Here is a 21906-nt window from a genome sequence, read left to right on the forward strand (position 1 = left end):
CCCAGGGCGCGATCCTGGAGACCCGGGATCAAATCCCACGTCGGGCTCCCGGTGCATGGAGCCTGCTTCTCCTTCTGCCTATGTCTCTGCCTCTCTCTCTCTGTGTGACTATCATAAATAAATTTAAAAAAAAATAAAAAAAAATTTCCTCTTCAATTTCTTGGTTGACCCATTTATTGTCTGGTAGCATGTTATTTAATCTCCATGTATCTGTGCTCTTTCCAGATTTTTTCTTGTGGTTGACTTCTAGTTTCATAGTGTTGTGGTCAGAAAAGATGCATGCAATGAATAACTTCAGTCTTTGTAAATTTGTTGAGACTTGTTTTGTGGCCTGATATGTGACCTATTCTAGAGAATGATCTGTGCACTTGAAAAAATATATATATTCTGCTTTAGGATGGAATGTTCTGAATATATCTTTTAAGTCCATCTGATCCAATGTGTCATTCAAAGTCATTGTCTCCTCATTGATTTTCTTTTTTTTTTTAATTAATTAATTAATTATTATTTATTTATTTATTTATTTATTTATGATAGTCATCAGAGAGAGAGAGAGAGAGGCAGAGACACAGGCAGAGGGAGAAGCAGGCTCCATGCACCGGGAGCCCGATGTGGGATTCGATGCCGGGTCTCCAGGATCGCGCCCTGGGCCAAAGGCAGGCGCTAAACCGCTGTGCCACCCAGGGATCCCTCCTCATTGATTTTCTGTTTGGATAATCTATCCATTGATGTAAGTGGGGTATTAAAGTCCCCTATTTAAAAAAAAAATAAAAAAAAAAATAAAGTCCCCTATTTTTATTGTATTACTATTGATTACTGCCTTTATGTTTGTTATAAACTGCTTTATGTATTTGAGTGCTCTCGTGTTGGGTGCCTAAATATTTACAATTGTTAGATCTTCTTGTTGGATTGTTCCCTTTGTGATTATATAGTGTCCTCCTTTGTCTTTTGTTACAGTCTTTATTTTAAAGTCTATTTTGTCTAATACAAGTATTGCTACTCTGGCTTTCTTTTCACTTCCAGTTACATGATAAATGTTTTTCTAACTCTTCACTTGCAATCCACATGTGTTTTTAGGTCTAAAATGAATCTCTTGTAGGCAACATATAAATGGGTCTTGCCTTTTTTTTTTTTTTTTTAACGTTTTATCTTTAAGCAATCTCTGCACCCAATGTGGGGCTTAAACTCACAACCCTGAGATCAAGAGTCACATGCTCCACTGACTGAGCCAGCCGGGCACCCCAGGGATCTTGCTTTTTTATCCATTCTGTCTTGCTTTTTTATCCATTCTGTCATCCAATGTCTCTTGATTTGTCTCTCATTTACATTCAAAGTAATTACTGATAAGCATGTACTTATTGCCATTGTTTGTTTAATAGTTGGTTGGGGTTTTTCTGTTTTCTTTTGTTTTAGTTTTTCCCATTCTCCTTTGCTCTCACCTCTCAGTTTATTGGCTTTCTTTAGTGACATAGTGGGATTCACTTCACTTTATTTTTTTTATATCTATTACTGGTTTTTGATTTGTGGTTATCATTCAATCTGTATATAACATCTTCTGTAGTCTATATTAAGTTGATGGTCAGTTAAGTTTGAACCCATTCTTTACTCTTCACCCCTCCACACATATATCAAGTATATAGTGTCATGATTTACATCCTTTTATTTTGTGAATCCCTTGACAAACTTTTATAGATATATTTATTTTTACTGCTTTTCTTAGTCCTACTAAGTCTTTCCTTTCTACTCAAAGAGGCCCCCTTAACATTTCTTACAGGGCAGTTTTAGTGGTCTTGAATTCCTTTAACTTTTGTTTGTCTAGAAAACTCTTTATTTCTCCCTCTCTTCTGAATGATAGGCTTTCCAGATAAAGTATTCTTGGCTGCATTTTTTTTTCCTTTCAGTACTTTGAATATTTCATGCCATTCCTTTCTGGCTTATAAAGTTTCTTCCCAAAAAAAAAAAAAATCAGAATTGCAAAAAAATCAGCTAATTGCCTTATGGGGTTTCCCTTGTATGCAACTGTTTTCTTTCTCCTGCTGCTTTATATTTATCATTACTTTTTTATGGTGCTCCTGGCTGGCTTAGTCAGTATAGCACACAACTCTTGATCTCAGGGTTATGAATTCAAGCCCCACATTGGGTGTACAGGTTACTTTTTTAAAAATGCAAGAGGGATATATCACTACTTTTTGCAATTTTGATTACTATGGGTCTTGGTGTGGACTTCCTTGGGTTGACTTTGGTGGGGGTTCTCTGTGCCTCCTAGAACTGATTTCTTTTTTCCTTCTCCAGATTCATGAAGTTTTAAACTATTATTTCTTCAAATGCATCTTCTGTGCCCCTTTCTCTCTCTTCTCCTTCTGAGATCCCTATAATGTTGAATGTTTCATATTTAATGGTGTTCCTGAGTTTTCTCTAAGTTATTTTTTTCCTCTCTCCCATTTGGCTTGATTGCTTTCCATTACTTTGTCCTCTTGATCAGTGATCCATTCTTCTGTTTCCTCTAGTTTGCTATTTATTCCATCTAGTTTACTTTTAATTTCACAATTTCATTCATTTTCTTTTTTTAAAGTAGGCTCCATGTCCAATGTGAAACTTGAACTCATGACCCTCAGATCAAGAGTCCTAGGGTCTACCAACTGAGCCAGCCAGGAGCCCTAGTTTAATCTTTATTTTTCTAAATATTTTATTTATTTGGGATGCCTGGGTGGCCAAGTTGGTTAAGCATCTGACTTCAGTTCAGGTCATCATCTTAGGGTCCTGGGATCAAGCCCCATGTCAGGCTCTTCACTCAGCAGAGAGTCTTCTCCCTCTCCCTCAGCGCCTCCCCCTGCTTGTACTGTCTCTCTCTCTCTCTCTCTCTCTCTCTTTCTCTCTCTCCCTCTCTAATAAATAAATTTTAAAAGATTTTATTTATTTATTAGAGAGGGAGAGAGAGAGAGAGCAGGAGGAGGAGCAGAGGGAGAGGAACAAGCAGATTCTATACTGAGCACAGAGCCTGACATCAGGCTCAATCCATGACCCTGGGATCAGAACCTGAGCCAAAATCAAGAGTTGGAGGATTAACTGACTGAGACATCCAGGCACCCCCCCCCCAATTTGTTTTTTATTTCAATTATTGAGTTCTTCATCTCTGATTGGTTCTTTTTTATGTTTTCTATCTCCTTATTAAGGGTCTCATGAGGCCTTACACCCTTCTCAAGTCCAGTATCTTTACAATCATTACTTTAACTTCTCTATCAGAAGAGAATCTTATTTCCATTTCACTTGTCTCTTTCTGTGATTTTGTCCTACTCTTTCATTTGGGAGCATATTCCTCTCTCTCCTCATTTTGTCTAACTTTATGTGTCTATTCCTAAGTGTTAGTAAAGTCAACTACATGTCCTGTTCTTGAAAGTAGTGGCCACATGAAGAAGAGGTTCTGTAGTGCCATGCAGTGTAATGTCCCCTGTTCACCAGAACCTGGCGTGTCTCCTATATGTTGTGTGTGCCCTGCTATTGTGGCTGAACTACTTTTGCCTTTAGTCCAGTCATCTGCAATGGCTCTCTTTACCTATTGTGGGCAGGGTTTTTTCCCTGTGTTGTTACTGATACAGTCTGGGGCTATCTTGGGTTTAAGTTGAGTTAGACCAGGTATTTTCTAAAGATGTAGTAGTACCAAACTATAGGAGAATGTGGGGCTAGGATGCCTGATGCCAGCAAGGTCTGTGTCACTGGCAGAGGACGTGCAGCTGCCAGGGACTGAGGCAGGCCAGGTTGAGGGTGGGAGGCAGATCCACAGAAGTACTTGGGGACAGGGCAGCAGTCTTAGTAAGGTTTTCATGGGTCTGCCATGTGAGGGGCCTGAATTGGAGGCCTGGCTGGAAGGGTGTGTTCAAAGGAGAATGTGGGGGCGGGGCACACTGCTAGCAAGTTAGGTAGGGAATGTTGATGTTGCATGGATTTACACAGGTTTCTGGTTTAGGAGTAGTAGGATGCCTAGGCTTGGGGGTAGAGGAGGGAAATGATGCCTGCCAGCTCCTTTGTGCCTGGAGAAGTCTCCTAAGGATCTCTGCCCCTCCAGCACATGCTCAGAGATTAGTAAATACATCTCCCTCCTGTATACCCTAAGTGTTTTTCAAACCACTGCTTCTATGCTGTATCTTAGGAAGCTGTTTGTTGTGCTGTCTCTTTAAGGGCAAGGATTCAGTTTCCTCTTGCCCTGCCACCTCACCCAGAGCCAAGCCACTGATTTTTAAAGTTCTGGGTTTTAAGCCTCGCTGATTGTAAGAACTGGTGAAATTCAGGCCCTCGAATTTTCAAAAACAAATGCTATGGGGATTGTTCTTCCACATTTGGACTCCCTGGAGTGAGAATCTGTTTCTTTCCCATTTCTGTGCCTGCAGCTCCCTCCCTCCTGTGGGCAGCTGCAAGGGCCATTCACTCCCAGCAGTGTTTCTGCCCTTCCTACCCTCTTTGACATGGCCACTTCTCTACATTTAGCTGTGGAGAGTCTGTTCTGCCAGTCTAAGGGTCATTTTCTGGGTTATTTACACTCCTGTGGCTGTTATCCAGTTATATCTGAGGTACAAGATGAACATCAGGCCCTCCTACTCTGCCATCTTCCCTGGAAGTCTTGTAATTCTTTTTTTTTTTTTTTTTTTCTTGTAATTCTTATTATTATCTTGAAGTACTGTCTGTCACAGAAATAACCACATTTCCTTGTCAATTGCATTGTAGTGACCTCTCATCAGATCTTTAACCATGGGAATTTGAAGTCTTTTATCATTTACAGGTAGTTATATTTTTATTCAGAGGCTTTTACAAAAGTGTTCCTGAAAAAAACTTCATCTTCAAGTAGATTCGTGAAAAAGACTCCAGCATACACCTTTATGATAATTTTGTGATCATAAAACTAAACTGAGTAAACATTTCCAGAACTCCTGGAAAAACTGAATTCAAGCAAAACAAGAATTAATTACATGGGACTGAATAAACTGAAGAGGGTGATTATCATTTTTATGACTTTTTGTTTGAACATTGCTGATTTTTAAAAATATTTTTCTTTAACCAGATGAAAAGAAGCATTTTAAGCTAACTGATTTGTAACTATTTGGTAAATTACACCTTTATAAGCAGAATTGAGCATTTACCTTTTCTTCCCTACCTGATCCCTCCAGAATTCAGAAATTCTCGGTGAGGGAGGGATCAAGATATATTTTCATGGCAGTATATTATTTGCATAAATCCAATAAGAATCTGTTTTTCTCATAGCAGGAGTATTAGAAACATTGGTTATAACACAAAGGCTTTGACTGAAATGTCACATTTAAAGAAGCATGCATAGACTTAGATATGACTGGACATCTTTAAAGAGCTAAGGTTGGCTTTATGGAACGAATAAAGCTCCTTAGGAAAACAGCCTGATACCTCACTTACAAGATTCCCAACAGCCTTACTAGGTAAGCAAAGAAGGTTACTTCCTGGCAGGTGCTAGAATCTCAGGATATTTTGGGGACTTAAGAAAAGAGAAAGTAACCCAAATCTATAGGTATTGCAGGCAAATCTGATGGCAAGTATTTGGCTTGGCTTCTTAGGTTCAAGAGGCTGTTAAAACTTCAATCTTTTTTTTATAACTTTATTTTTTATTGGTGTTCAATTTGCCAACATATAGAATAACATCCAGTGCTCATCCCGTCAAGTGCCCACCTCAGTGCCCGTCACCCAGTCACCCCCACCCCCTGCCCACCTCCCTTTCTACCACCCCTAGTTCGTTTCCCAGAGTTAGGAGTCTTTCATTAAAACTTCAATCTGATGATCCCTTATGAAAAGTAACAGCAAAGCAGGTTTAAAATAGCCTATAAGATCAATCACTATTCTCCTGCACTTACATAAATAACCAGGCCTTGTTCATTAACAGATTAGTTTAAATACAAATTAGTCTTTTTTTGGCTGACTTTGAAAACAAGGGTGACTTTAGAGAGAAAAATTGTTTCAATAACTCACTTTTGTGACTTCAATTCTGTTCATTTGTCTTTGAGGTTTTGTTTACTGCCTGTAAACTATACTAAATCCTGAATTTTTCTAGTCTCCTCCAATGTCTGGGTACAACTCTGAAAACTAACATTTTCAATTTTCTCCCATCCTTTGACTTGGAATCATGGAAAACTAAAACTACTTAAAAAAAAAAAAAAAAAAGATTTTATTCAGGATCCCTGGGTGGCTCAGTGGTTTAGCGCCTGCCTTTGGCCCAGGGTGTGGTCCTGGAGTCTCAGGATCGAGTCCCACATCAGACTCCTGCATGGAGCCTGCTTCTCCCTCTGCCTGTGTCTTTGTCTCTCTCTGTCTCTCTCTCTCTCTCTCTCTCTCTGTCTCTCTCACTGTGTGTCTCTAATGAATAAATAAATAAAATCTTTTTTAAAAAGTAAAGATTTTATTCATTTATTTGAAAGGAAAAGAGCAAGTACAAGCATAGAGAGAGACAGAGAGAGAAATAGGCTCCCCACTGAGCAGGAAGCCTGAAGCAGGGCTGATCTCAGGACCATGATCTGAGCCAAAGACAGACACTTAACCAGCTAAACTGTGCAGGTGCCCCTGCCTTTTCTTATTTTTAAGCCCTACAAAGTGAATATGAATGATCTGATGGAAAATTACCAAAATTACTCACATATAGACAGTCTTTGTGCCTATTGCTCTCCAAGCCATTCAAAAGGGTCATCAGACACATTTAAATTACAAACAAGGGGGCTGCCTGGGTGACTCAGTGTTTGGCTCCTGCCTTAGTCCCAGGGTGTGATCCTGGAGTCCCAGCATCAAGTCCCACATCAGGATCCCTGCATGGAGCCTGCTTCTCCCTCTGCCTGTGTCTCTGCGTGTGTGTGTGTGTGTGTGTGTGTGTGTGTGTGTGTATGTCATGAATAAATAAATAAATAAAATCTTTAAAAAGAAAATTACCAACGAGGGCCCCTGACTGACTCAGTCAGTAGAGCATGCAACTCTTGATCTTGAGGTCATGAGTTCAAGCCCCACACTGGGTATAAAGTTTACTTAAGAAATAAATAAATAAATTACAAACCAGGAAAATCTGTGAGATTGCAACGGCCTTGTTCTCACACCCTCCGAAGATGCTTCAAGCTTGACATCTTATAAAGTTTGTTGTGGATGGACCAAATGCCACAGGCCTAGAGGGTCCCTGCTGCCCAAGGCTAGCTGACCAGGTATGTTTTGTGCAGGTCAGATTAGGCAGGAATCTGGAACAGGGCAAGTATCCAGAGAAGGTGGATTATGAAAACAAACTCTTGGAGGTTTATGCAATCTACTTAATTCCAGGCCTTCACCTACACACATATTCCCCTGAATATAAATCTGCAGGAATCTGGTCTGCCTTGTTGGGGCAAAGCTGAGAAGACTGACAGGGGTATCCTCCAATAACAGATACATGGGAGCATGGAGAAGTTCTGGACTTCATCAGACAGCCAGCCCAAATGGGGATTGACTGTTGCCAGTTTAAAGCTGCCACCTCAGAAAGATTTTAGGGAAGGCTCTATGCAGCCCGAAACTATTCAGGGTTTGGGATTTAGCTAGAGCTCTATCCTATAGCCCAAGGCCATGGGACAAACTATGCATGTGCAGACCATACAATTCAGGGTCACCAAGGGACTAGAGACAAGGTGATGTCCAGTGAAGCCAGGTCACAGATATTAGGGGGTGCTTAGCATCCTTCTAGGTTTAAGCCTTAACCTTCATAATTGTGCATATTTCTGCTGAAGCCGAGCTGGAGGATCTGATTGGCCTTGCTAGGTCTGGGACAGTAAGGCTGGCCAGTGTATTCTCTACCAACGGACTTCTGGAGCTTTGCTTGACAAGCCAGGACCCTATCAGGTAACCAGTCCAAATGGAGACTAACAATTACAGTTTTACAGCCACTTCCTTAGCAAGATTTTCAGGAAATGGTCTCTTTTCACCCAGGAAGTTAAGCAGATGGTTGGGAAAGGCCTGAGCTCTGCAGGATAAGGTGTAGACTGTACACACACTGGAGGCCCAGTTCAGGGGAGCTAGGGACCTGGAACAGGGCAATGTCCAGCCAGGCTAGCTCACAGGAGGGAGCTGCTTAGTATACCTGACATCTGCTTAATTCCAAGCCTCGACCTACACAAATGCACATATTACCTCTGAAGGCAGAGCTAGAGGAATCTGGACTGCCTGGCTAGAGCTGGATCGTGCAGGCCAGCTGGGGTATCCTCCCGTAAGAGACACCTGGCAGCTTTGATTTCTGCCGAAGCCTGGGACCCCAGCAAGCAGTAAGTACACATGGGTACTAACCGTCACCCATTTCTGTGGCTGCCTTAAAGTGATTTTCCAGCAGTGGGCTCCCTCAACCCTTGAGGAAATGCATGTGGTTGGGGACAAGCCCAAGCTCCACAGGCCTGGAGGTCCCCAGCTGCCCAAGGCCTACTAATGGTCAGGATAGCTGGGGACCTGAAACACAGCGATTCTGGGTGAGGCCAAGTCACAGAAGCAGAATATCGGACGTACCTGGCATCTGCCTTAATCCGAGGACTGACCTACACTGGTGCACACATTGTCCCTGTGGTCTGCTTTGTCTGTGGAGGCAAATAATGCTCAAACTGATTCTGTCTTTCCCAAAAATGTATTTAACTCTGGTTCACTGGGCAAATTCCATAAGCTCATTGAGTACAAGATGATGTTTTATTTTTCAGGATGATGTTTTAATTTACCAGTAAAGAAATAATAGTCCAAAGCAACATCAACTAATCACACTATTGTCCGGGCAAGGGGAGATGAAGACAATCAAGTCCAAATGTTGTTGTTGTGTACCTTTATAGGACTTGGTACTCAGGAGAGACAGTGTAGCCAACTGAGAGCTGATGTCCAGCTGCCAGTGCTGGAGTTAGAGTCCTGCATTGCCAGAGCACACTTCTTGGGAACACGGGTGCTGGTGAAGATGGGCGAGAGGACATTTTTTGAGGGGTCGCTGCATGACTTTCACTAGTGCCAGCAAAAGGGTGGCCTTTACTGCAGCAAGAACTAATTGCCTCAAGGCCTCTGGAGAGCTATTTTATTTAGATCAACAGAGTGTACTTTGCCCAAACCGACCACTCTCGTGCTCCTCACAAGTCCCAGTGTTCATAGTCTACATGTCCCCATGTCATAGGGCTTCTTCCCAGTATTTTATAAATCTCTGGTGGTTACAAGCTTGCACACTGCTATCAAGTACATGTTCGATTGTCATAACATCAGAATTCAAAGCTCTTGTTGTTTTAGGGAATGCATGTTTTTGTGTTTTTAACATCTGCAAAGTTATCTTGACTTTGTCAGTATTATCTTCCAAATGTTTCTTTTCTTAAGTTTTCTAAGGTATGACTTACATTTGTTAGATTTATTTTAGGAGGTTCAATGTGAGATATTTCTCTAATTATCTTAATAATTCCTTTATCTTCTTTATCTTACCTTAAATAATATCTTTTTCCATCTGTTGTCCCATTTATTACCTGTTTTAGAAGACTTTGTTACCTGTTTTATTTTATACATGTCATCATGTTGTATTTCTTATTTTCCTCTTGACATAAGTGAGGATGGATAAAACTGAGCCCAAAAATAAGGATGTCATCAGGATAGGGAAAATTGTTTTATGTGTGTGCTGTTTTTGTCCAAGGTCTGGATGTCTCGTGTTAGGCTGTGGGCTGTCACAGGACTGTTAAACTGTGCTTGTGGTAACCTAGTAAAGTGGCATTGTCTGCTTTCCTATGTGAATGCAGTCATGGGTTGGCTCTCCTGGTTAATTGAAATAGCAAAGAACATGTCAGATAAGTCTATCACTCTGTAGTAGGTTCATCAAGGTCCAGTGGTGATACCATTTATGATAGGCCTGTATCTGGGGGGTGCTCCCTCAATTTTGGGAGAATGTTTAAGTTCTTATCATCTCCTATAAACCTATAGGACCCGCCTGGCTTTTTAATAGGTCAGATTGGGTTATTATATGGTGAATTAGTAGGCACAGTAATAAATTCCTTAGGCGTTTCTGAATGTTTTCTTTGAATATGTCCTATTACATCCATTCCAAAAATGTTTCCTAAATCAGGCCCTCTAAGGCATTTAGCTTTAATGCATAATCTGTCAACAATTGTTAGGAAATTTTCAACCAACCCTTCAATTAGTCCCTTTTTATTATTAAAGGTTCTTAATTAGTAGAATATCCTTGCATCATTGTTACGTGGGAACTTGTATTTAACAATCTGGTGGTATATGTAGTATTTTTATTTGCAAATGGAGTTTCTATTGATATGGCCAGCATAACATGGGTGAATGCCTCCTTTGACCCTCAGTGGCTTGTCTTTTAACGGGATTAGGCTTTATAAAGAGGTTAGTATTTACAATAAAGGGATTAGTGGTTCTATGTATGGGTTTATTTTCTGTAGGTCTATTTACTCTCGAATGTTAGTTGTTTCCACTTCTCTGTCACTTACGTACTTTCTGGGGTTTCTGTTCAGGTTTCTATTTTTATAATTTGTTTTAAAGAGTGGTAGTGTAAGTCTCTTTGGTCTATTTTGATTGGGTCTATTTACATTAGGCGTAGGCCTGCTTTGCCTATATACATGGATGTTATCTTGGTTTATTTCCTCAGCTGTTCTTACCAAGTCAATCAGTTCTGTGTTTCTGGTGCCTGCAAACACTAATAATGCACGTTTAATGCAATCCCTATCAAAATACCATGGACTTTCTTCAGAGAGTTAGAACAAATTATTTTAAGATTTGTGTGGAATCAGAAAAGACCCTGAATAGCCAGGGGAATTTTAAAAAATAAAACCATATCTGGGAGCATCACAATGCCAGATTTCAGGTTGTACTACAAAGCTGTGGTCATCAAGACAGTGTGGTCCTGGCAAAAAAACAGACACATAGATCAATGGAACAGAATAGAGAACCCAGAAGTGGACCCTCAACTTTATGGTCAACTAATATTCGATAAAGGAGGAAAGACTATCCATTGGAAGAAAGACAGTCTCTTCAATAGATGGTGCTGGGAAAATTGGACATCCACGTGCAGAAGAATGAAACTAGACCACCCTCTTGCACCATACACAAAGATAAACTCAAAATGGATGAAAGATCTAAATGTGAGACAAGATTCCATCAAAATCCTAGAGGAGAACACAGGCAACACCCTTTTTGAACTCGGCCACAGTAACTTCTTGCAAGATACATCCACGAAGGCAAAAGAAACAAAAGCAAAAATGAACTATTGGGACTTCATCAAGATAAGAAGCTTCTGCACAGCAAAGGATACAGTCAACAAAACTCAAAGACAACCTACAGAATGGGAGAAGCTATTTGCAAATGACGTATCAGATAAAGGGCTAGTTTCCAAGATCTATAAAGAACTTCTTAAACTCAACACCAAAGAAACAAACAATCCAGTCATGAAATGGGCAAAAGACATGAACAGAAATCTCACAGAGGAAGACATAGACATGGCCAACACGCACATGAGAAAATGCTCTGCATCACTTGCCATCAGGGAAATACAAATCCAAACCACAATGAGATCCCACCTCACCCCAGTGAGAATGGGGAAAATTAGCAAGGCAGGAAACCACAAATGTTGGAGAAGATGCGGAGAAAAGGGAACCCTCTTCCACTGTTGGTGGGAATGTGAACTGGTGCAGCCACTCTGGAAAACTGTGTGGAGGTTCCTCAAAGAGTTAAAAATAGACCTGCCCTACGACCCAGCAATTGAACTGCTGGGGATTTACCCCAAAGATTCAGATGCAATGAAACGCCGGGACACCTGCACCCCGATGTTTATAGCAGCAATGGCCACAATAGCCAAACTGTGGAAGGAGCCTCGGTGTCCGTCGAAAGGTGAATGGATAAAGAAGATGTGGTCTATGTATACAATGGAATATTCCTCAGCCATTAGAAATGACAAATACCCACCATTTGCTTCAACGTGGATGGAACTGGAGGGTATTATGCTGAGTGAAGTAAGTCAGTTGGAGAAGGACAAACATTATATGTTCTCATTCATTTGGGGAATATAAATAATAGTGAAAGGGAATATAAGGGAAGGGAGAAGAAATGTGTGGGAAATATCAGAAAGGGAGACAGAACATGAAGACTCCTAACTCTGGGAAACGAACTAGGGGTGGAGTAAGGGGAGGAGGGCGGGGGATGGGGGTGAATGGGTGACAGGCACTGAGGGGGGCACTTGACGGGATGAGCACTGGGTGTTATTCTGTATGTTGGCAAATTGAACACCAATAAAAAATAAATTTATCATAAAAAAATCACTAATAACATTGCTCTGTCCTGTGGCGGTGCAGCTTTTAGACTCACCTTTTAATTTGTCCTCTTGCTGCCATATGCAGAGGTGAGCCTGTCCCCTATATGTAAGAGCTGTACTCTGTGAGCAGGCCTTGGGCTGCAGGAAGCACTCCAGGCCTGCGGAGCTCAGGTAAAACTTTAACCACCTGAATGGCCTCCGGGTGGAGACAGCTCACACTCTGAAAATTACAAAGCATCTTTTTAATCCCAAATCCTAACCAACTCAAATGGGCATATTGTCCTGAAGGCAGAGCTGGAGGAAATTGGAATGCCTTGCCAGGGCAGAGCCTAGCAGGATGACTGGGTATCCCCCAAGAAGAGAGATTTGTATGGGAGAAGCCTACATGCAGATTAGACAGCAGATTCCATTGGGGACTGGCTGTCACCTTTTTGAGCTGCTGCCCCAGGGTAGTTATCAGGGGGTTGGGCTCCAAATCCCCTGATAACTGGGGGGTCATGCCCAAATTCCCTAGGCCTGGAAGATTCCTGCTGCCCAAGACCTGCTGAAAGACTACTGAGCATAAGGGGGCTTCACGGCTCAGCAGTTGTCAGCTTTCTGGAACAGGATGGGGGTTTGCAGGTGCTGACTGACTGGTGTCACTTGGGGAAACAGGGTATGACTATTCTCAAACCATAGCCTGCATATTTCCCCTGCAGGCTAGTTGAGGGATCTCGCACTACTTAGTCAGGGAAGGACAGGGCTGCTGACTGGTGACTCTGAGAGTCATCTGGGTTCCCTGGTTTGGGAGAAACCTGGGGCCTGTTGACAGCAGGTCCACGGAGGATTCACTCAAGTTGTAGCTGCCAGAGCAGAGTGATTTTAAGGGGGTGGGTTCGCACCACCCTGGGGACTACAGTCCTAGCTCCCTGGGCCTGGAGGGCCTTATCTGGGCAGGCAGGCTCGCTGAAGAGGTGAAGGAGGAGGGGGATGTCCGGTTGGGGAGGTGGGTTCTGCGTATGCGCAGTTGAGCACTTCAGGGTTGCCAGCGGCAACCAAGAAAAGGAGGTGATATTAAAAGGCATTTTATTTGGGGTCTCAGAATTGCGATTCTGGGCCACAGATTCTGGCAGCACCAGAACCTCGCCCTCCCCTACCACCACTGGTGCAAGCAAAGCCAGGTGAGTGGCTTTTGGGTCACTGGACCAACTATTCTATTGGCATAAACAAAGAAGACTATTCTTGGTATGCATTAATTAGTCTCCAGAGAGTTCACCCCAACACTTTTGTGGTCTAGATATCAGTGGTCCTGTTGAATTTTAAAGAGCAACTGCTTGTAAAGCAATTGCCTCTTCTGTCCCAGTTCAAAGGTCTCCTTGTCCCATTCAAGGGTTCTTTGCCTATTTGTTTTAAAAAGCAAATGGGGGATCTCTGGGTGGCACAGCAGTTTGGCGCCTGCCTTTGGCCCAGGGCGTGATCCTGGAGACCCGGGATCGAATCCCACGTCGGGCTCTCGGTGCATGGAGCCTGCTTCTCCCTCTGCCTGTGTCTCTGCCTCTCTCTGTCTCTGTCTCTCTCTCTCTCTCTGTATGACTATCATAAATTAAAAAATTAAAAAATTAAAAAAAAAAAAGCAAATGGGGAGTTTTTTCCATACAGTGGTTGTATACAGTTTCACTCCAGGGACTGGAACAGGGCAGGGGTCTGCAGACGCTGGTCACAGGAGACGGCTCTTAGAGGACAGGGGGATGCCTGATGTCCAGCCTCGGCCTGCACCTGCACCTGCATCTGCACGGACACCGCAGCAGGAGGACACAGGGCTGCACAGGCAGCAGGGTGAACAGGGAAAGCTGGAGAGGAGCAGTGAGAGTAGGCCACCTGGAGTATGGGGCGGGGTTGCTCAGCAGTAGCTGGCTTCTAACCTCAGATGCTGAGACCTGAAGCCACCCCCCCACCCCCCCCCACCCCGCACCACAAGCGATGGGTGGTGCAGGACGGCAGTCTTGGTGGCAGTCTTGGTGTGACTGGTGTGCTGTTGGAACCCTGAGGCTCGGGTTTGAATGTGAGCCCTAACTGAGGAAGGACTATGGAGCTGGGTTGTAGCAGCAACGTGGGGAGTCTGCCCTTTGGATGTGGTGGCTCCCCGCCCTTCTGCCGCGGAGCAGGAAAGCCAAGTGGCCCAGGCACACCACACTGAACTGTACACATTCTGAGGCAGTGGTACCCTGTGGAGGACCTGGAATCAGCAGCCCCTCCCCTGCACCCACTCTGAGGCCCCCAATCCCACCAAGAGAAGAAAGCCTGCAGATCCTTTGACTTCTCCTTTGTTTGCAGAGGGGCACTTGGACTAGCTTTTTGGGGATCCACATTTTCTGACCTAGGGCCAGGAGCCCTCCCTGCAGGGGCCTCAAGGGGTCACTGGCATCCTTCCAATTGGAACCTAACTTGCAAAAAGCAAAGGGTCCCGTTGATCTCCATTTCCGGGGGCAAGCCTGTGAGTGCCAATCACGGACACCAGCTGAGGTAGGCAACCTCCTGTCTCAGCTCCTGGATAACCTGCAGAGACCAAGGGTGGCCCGTGGCAGGCTATATACAGGTTCGGCACCCTGCCAAACTAGCTTTTAAAACTGAAGGTGAGCAAAATCAGTGTAGAAATAAGAAATAAAACCATCTCTCTTTGCAGGTGAAAAATCTCAATTAATTCACACGGGGAAAAAAAAAACCCTGCTAGAGTCAATAAACTAACTGTAAAGGCATAGGGTAGAATACAGACAAAAATCAATGGAGTTTCTGGACACTAGCAATGACACTCTGAAAAGGGAATTAACAATTCCAGTTACAAGAACACCCAAAAGAATAAATTATCTAGGAATAGGGGCACCTGGGTAGCTCAGTGGGTTGTTAAGTGTCTGCCTTCAGCTCAGGTCATGATGCCAGGGCCCTGGGGCCGAGCCCGGCATCAGGCTCCCTGTTCAGTGAAGAGTCTGCTTCTCCCTCTCCCTGTGACCCTTCTCTGTCTCTCTTTCTCTGTCTCAAATAAATAAAATCTTACTAAAAAAGTTATCTAGTAATAAATTTATCCAAGGAGTCAAAAGACTTGTACACTGGAAACTCTACATTGCTGCAAGCAGTTAAAGAAGGTGCAAAGAAGTGGAAAAGCACCCTGTGCTTGGAGGGTTTCGTGCTGTGAGAGTGGCCCTACTGCTCAAAGGGATTTGCAGACTCAACACAAGTCTAGCAAATGTTTTTCTTCATTTCCTAATTGCTGTCAATCCCTTGCAGTACATTTCCTTTCACAGACATGGCAGTTTTCATCTCTGAAGAGTTAGACTAGATCTTTTTTATATGCTTCATTTTTCTACTTAATGTCTTAAATTTATGGACTATAATTGTAATAAACGTTTGCACGTCCTCTTCTGATGATTCTAATATCTGCGTCAGCTCTGGGTCATTTTCAAGTCATTGATCTCCTCCTTAAGAGTCATTTCCCCCAGCTCTTCACATACCTCAAAGCCTTTGATGGAATGCCAGACATTTTGAAGTTTACTCTGTTGGTTGCTGGTTATTCTTATACTGATTTTATTATTTTTATATAAGTCTTCTCTGAATTTCGAGCTTTGTTTTGGGATGCATATAAGTTATTTGAAAATACTTTGATAGGGCAGCCTGCGTGGCTCAGTGGTTTAGCGCCGCCTTCAGCCCAGGGCGTGATCCTGGAGACCCCGGATGGAGTCACACTGGGCTCCCCGCAAGGAGCCTGCTTCTCCCTCTGCCTGTGTCTCTGCCTCTCTTTCTCTCTGTGTCTCTCATGAATAAATAAAATCTTTAGAAAAAAAGAGAAAAAAAAGAAAATACTTTGATCATTTCTGGTCTCGCTTCTATGATTCAAGCTGTCCAGAGCAGTGCTCAGTCGAGGAGCAGTTCCCACCACTGAGGCAAGACCTTCCTGAGGGCTCCACCCACACCCCATGAACTCTGAGGGGTTGCTTTGCTGCAGTCTCTCTGTTGGGAACAAGCACCTTTGCCAGCGAAGTAGGAGTGCCAGACATTGTTCCTTCTAATCCTCTCAAATGATTTCCCCCTGACAGTAGAGTTGCCTCACTTGGAGGCCCAGTCAGGATAGATCTGAACTCAGGCCAGGCCCCCTAGGCAAATCATTCTGATCCACTTTCCTCGTCTCTCTCCTCCCTGGCACTCTGGCCTGTGGACACCAGCTACCTCAGCCTTCCTGGAATCTCACCTCGTGTGCTCAACTCCATAGGGTCCACTAAGCAACTCTTCAGTTCAGTGCTTGGAAACTCGCTCGAGGGAGTAAATTGGAGCAATTGCAAGGCTCACCTGTTTGTTTTCCATCCCTCAGGGGATCACTGTCCTCTTCGCCTGATGTCTAATATCTCAAAAATCTGTTTCCTGGATTTTGCCTGGTTTGTTCTTGTTTTGTTTTGTTGCTTCAGGCAGGAGGGCAAATCCAGTTCCTATTACTCTGCAATGTCATGGTACCCCTATGTTAATATCAAAGTTGGAAAATGTTGGGGCTCCTCGGGGGCTCAGTGGTTGAGCTCTGCCTTTGACTCAGGTCATGATCCCAGCGTCCTGGGATCGAGTCCCTCATCAGGCTCCCTGCTCACTGCGGAGCCTGCTTCTCACTTTCCCTCGGTCACTCCCCCTGCTTGTGTGTGCTCTGTCAAATAAATAAACAAAAACCTTAAAAAAAAAAGTTGGAAAATGTTAATAGGGATTCTGAATAGAGGCTTTTACAGAATACAGAGAACAGCCAAAGCCAGGGTGAAGCTGTCACGGGCTATACCCCAAGACCTGACCTTTACCGCCCACATGCTTGTACTCACTGACCTCTGTCCCGCATTTTTCCTTAAGCTCTTCTTTCCAGCTTATCTCTTACCTCAGGCAAATGAAAGCGAAAGCTCCCCCAGAGGGATAAGAGCTGCCCAGATGATGACCTCCAGCCACACCAGTCTGAGCCTAAGCCCGGACTCCTGCTTGCGCAGACGGATCACGCAGTGACCTGCAGAATGATCGGGACAACTTTTACCTCATTGTGATACTAAGACCTCCGCCCAGCGAGGAGCTGGAGCCTCATTTACGTAACCTGCAAGGTGTGGACCGGCGTGTTTCTTTATGGCACATGCACCCTACTATGCCCACGCCCACCTACGAGGGGGGAAGGGAGGATCCAGTCCGCATCGGGCTCCCCCGCAGGGAACCTGCTGCTCCCTCTGCCTATGTCTCTGCCTCTCGCTCTGTGTCATTCATGAATAAATAAATAAAATATTTTTTAAAAATAAATAAACAAACAAATAAATGCATGTCAGCCTTGATCATTTCTCTCCAGGGCCCTCCAAAGGAAGGAGGAACAGGACTACAAAGTGGCCTGAGGCAAAGTCCCAGCTTTCTCTGAGCTTCTGTGAGGTATCCCTGACCAACACTGGGCCCAAGCTGACGTCTTCATGTCCCCATGAATAGATAGAGGGAGCAGCTTGGCCCGATCCATGAGCAGTAACCTGTAACCGGAGCATGGAAGGAGGGGCAAGGATGCCCAAACCTCTCCTGCACCTCACTGGGCTGCTTCAAAACAGACCAAGAAAGGCCCCTCCTCATGGGATCATGCTGTGATATTTGGGGTCCAGGAGTGAATAGCCAAGAAATAATTCTGCAGACATCTTTGAGGCAAAGGAAAAACAAAACAGAACAAAACAAAACAAAAAACAACAAACTGATTTTATTAAAGCACAGGGACAGGAGCCTAAGCAAGAAGAACCTCACTGGGGCTGTGAGGAGTGTCTGACTGATTATATACCTTTTAGTTAGTGGGGGTGAGGGGGAGCATAGGTCTCTAAGGAGTGTGGAAGCGAGGCTTCCAGAACATTGAGGGGCTAGCTGCTGTCCAGATAAGGTTATTTATTGCTGTCTAGTAAAATATTAGTCATGAGGGCCTTCTGGTACATCAGTAGGCCATATGTTTGGAGGAAGACTGCTAACGTGTAGCTTGTTGGAGTTGACACAAAATTTCTGACACAAAATGTTCATATGTTCAAGAAAACTTCCAGGATCCCGGAGGTGGGGCTAAAGTCATGTTAAGGTTGCCCTCTGCCTCTAGCCAAGTGTTAACATCGAGGCAGCTGACTTCCTGGAGGAAGGTCACTCTGTCTGCCTCCAATATTTATCAAGGGGCTGCAAGTTGTAAGATTTCATTTTTTCCACATTTCTTTTGCCTTTGTTCCCCACATCAGATCAGACTAAAAAGTTTGTGTACCTTACCTGCTAAGCAACAAAAATGGGGCTGGATGCCGTTTACGAGCTGGAGGTCTGGCTGTCTGCATGTCTCGTGCTGCAGAACACAGCACGTGTCCTCATGGGTCTCTCTCCGTTCCCTGACTGAAGCCAGTTCTTTCCCAATCCAGCCCAAACTGCAGAATGGGAGCGGCCCAAGAGTCGGAATCCTGGCGCTTAGATTTTGCTTTTTATGAAAAGCCGCTTCCCCTAAGTAAGCAACAGTAACGTCCTCCACGCTGACTTCTCAGACACTCGTGGCCCAGGGAGAGTACCGGGATCCCCGCTGCTGCAGCTCCCACAGCCCCATTCCCCTCCTCTGGGGAGGCAGCGAGGACCCACGTGTCTCACAAAAGCTGACTTCACCTACCTCCATTCTGCCCCCGTCTGTACTTTCTAATTGCTTACGTTCTTTCCAGCTTATCTCTGAACCCAGGCGAATGACTCTGCAGACAAAACACCCCTTGATGGGAACTGAAACTATCCTCTCAGGCAGTAACGACCGTCCTGGGCCAGCCAGACACCACCGTGACAGTGATAAACCTGCCGTTCAGCGTCCACCTGCATGTACCCTCCAACCTTTGTCCTGCATTTTCCTTGCATAAAATGGGAAGTGTTTTCGGCACGTGAGAGACAGCCTTTGAGACGCTAGTCCTGTGTCTTCCTGGAATTGGCCTCCCTGAAATAAATTCCTTTCTTGTTTCACCACCACTTGTCTCTCTGCCTTTGGATTTTGTCAGTGGCCAGTGGCCAGACGTGGTCTGTTGCACCCCTGAGCCCTGGCTAGTGTACAACAGGCGAGCCCCAAACTGAGAAATGTGCCCGAGTGTAGATGTAGGAGCTCTGTCTCTGCCCAGGACAGCTTCACAGCCTCGCACTGTACACACACGGGGCACTCGGCGGCCCACAACCCTCAGCACCCCCTCCCTTCTGGAGTCTCCCGGGCCCAGCACAACTCTTCCTCACAAAATGCAAGCAGTAGCTTGGTACTTCCACAGCCCAGGGAATTCTACGGAGAACTATACCCTTGTGCTCCGTGATTCACATCGGTGATATTAGGGCCACCCCCTTCCTCCACGCCTGTCTCCTGCCCCCAGCTCCAGCTGGTGTTCAGCTCTGGTCCTCCTCCTCCTCCACCCCTAGCCTCCTCATCCTCTCCTCTCCAGGCTGATCACACCCAGGCCAACCTCCTAAACACACACACAGGCACACACGCAGAGCCCCAGTCCTCCTCCGCATCCCTGGAGCAGCATAGGTGCCTCGCTCTCCGCTCTCTGCTCTCTGTCCAGGACCTGGTTTGGAGGCAACAGAGGAAGGTAGTTCCACCTGCGGAGCTCCGTCTCCACAGCCACGAAGCCCGGGCAGCGCCGCCTAAGTGCAACGTGGCAGGCGTGTGGCCAGAAGTCAGGAACCCTTGGGCACTGAAGGCTGACGCCAGCCCCCGGAGATGCCCACACCCTGAGAATCCAGGTGCCTGCCTCCTTACAGGGCGAGTTCAGGGCACTGTACCAGGGCGCCCCACCGTGGCCGCCTGGGGGAGGCGCCCAAGGATCCTCGAGTTCAGGCAACGGCAAGGCAAAGGAAACCATCCTGCCTGACCCCTTTAGGCGCTGCTGAGATGTCAGTGGGGTCCCAGGGGCCTGGACCCCGTCCCTGCCTTCCCTTCCTCCACCACTGCGCATCCCCCAGAATGAGATTTCTGCAATCAAAGTCGGCCCTTGGAGGGAAAAAGTCCCATCTAAACGCAAAGCAGAGCAATTACTCCAAACAGCCTGGGTACTTGGGCAATATTTATGGTCATCCACGGAGCACTTCTAGGGCTCTGATTTGCCTTTGTTTTGATTTGCTCTTCTTGATTGCACCTTGGGGTAGTGTCGTGACTTTACTGTCAATATTAGAAAAGATACTTTTTTAGTTCCAATATTAGTAGTTGACACCAAGATTTAATGATGTGGTGGTAGGCAAAATACCTGCGCCCTTTCCACTTCCTAGGATGTCCCCCTTCTAGTCCCTGGAGCCTGTGAGTGTGTTACATCGCATAGCAAATGTGACTCTGCCAATGTGCTTATGTAAGGACCCCGAGATGAGGCAGTTCTCCTGGATTGTCCGGCTGGCCCCTTTGGGGCCAGTGCCTTACGACTGGAAGGGGCAGAAAAGGAGGTCAGAATGATGCTGTGTGAGGAGGACTCTTCCTGCTGTTGCTTGTGCTGAAGATGGAGGAACAAACCACCAGCCAAGGATTGTGAGGGACCTCTAAAAGCTGGAAAAAGCAAAGAAACAGCTTGTCTGCTACAGTCTCCAGCAGGGAAGGCAGCCTGGTTGACACCTTGATTTTAGTTCAATGAGATACCCTTTGGACTTTTAACCTATAGAATTACAAGATAAGGGAACCCTGGGTGGCGCAGCAGTTTAGCGCCTGCCTTTGGCCCAGAGCGCGATCCTGGAGACCTGGGATCGAATCCCACGTCGGGCTCCCGGTGCATGGAGCCTGCTTCTCCCTCTGCCTGTGTCTCTGCCTCTCTCTCTCTCTCTGTGACTATCATAAATAAAACAAAAACAAAACAAAAAAAAAAGAATTACAAGATAATAAATGTGTATTCTTTGAAGCCACAAAGTTTATGGTAACTTGTTATGAGAGCAGTAGAAACCAATACACATGTCTGGCTCATTTGCTTGAGCACTAAGAAGATCTGCAGGATGTTAATAAACCTTACAGAAATCCTGCAGTTTGTCTGTCTGAGGCTGGCAGGTCAAGAGCTGCTTTTACATATTTGAATGTTACGTTAAGTATCTGCCTCTTGTTCTAAAATCTTTTTTTTTTTTAATTTTTTTTTTTTTATTTATTTATGATAGTCACAGAGAGAGAGAGAGAGGCAGAGACACAGGCAGAGGGAGAAGCAGGCTCCATGCACCGGGAGCCCGACGTGGGATTCGATCCCGGGTCTCCAGGATCGCGCCCTAGGCCGAAGGCAGGCGCCAAACCGCTGCGCCACCTAGGGATCCCTCTGCCTCTTGTTCTTTCCATTATTTTCTGTAGGATTGCACCCTCTCCCCTGCACAGAGCACATGATTCCTATGTGACTTACGCAAATTGGAAGACATTGGCAGTGACACAGGTGGATTTTTTTTAAAGAATGGGCTCTGTTTCAGTCACATGAGGGAGAATAATGTAACTTACAAAAAGCTAAATATTGGACAATCCTCACCATCTTTTTTTTCTTATCTTGCAAGGAGTTTTATTAAGGCACAGAGCTACTTGCCCACATTTCATAGAGTGAATTTGTGACTGGATCCTGACCAGATCTGAGGCTTACGTGGTGTCGTATGCTGTTGTTTTCATAGATGTTATGTACACG

General features: G+C 44.9%; 1 long non-coding RNA gene across 1 annotated transcript in view; it reads left to right on the forward strand.

The window, feature by feature from the left end:
* LOC111091904 overlaps positions 1 to 17519 on the forward strand; it is a 28336-nt gene extending 10817 nt beyond the window's left edge. Inside the window, exon 3 of the long non-coding RNA XR_005376798.1 lies at positions 17138 to 17519. This is a non-coding gene — a long non-coding RNA (uncharacterized LOC111091904). The remainder of the gene's footprint in view (positions 1 to 17137) is intronic.
* The last annotated feature ends 4387 nt before the right edge of the window (positions 17520 to 21906 follow it).

The sequence above is a fragment of the Canis lupus genome, chromosome 23, assembly GCF_011100685.1.
Source record: "Canis lupus familiaris isolate Mischka breed German Shepherd chromosome 23, alternate assembly UU_Cfam_GSD_1.0, whole genome shotgun sequence".
Classification (NCBI taxonomy): Eukaryota; Metazoa; Chordata; class Mammalia; order Carnivora; family Canidae; genus Canis; species Canis lupus.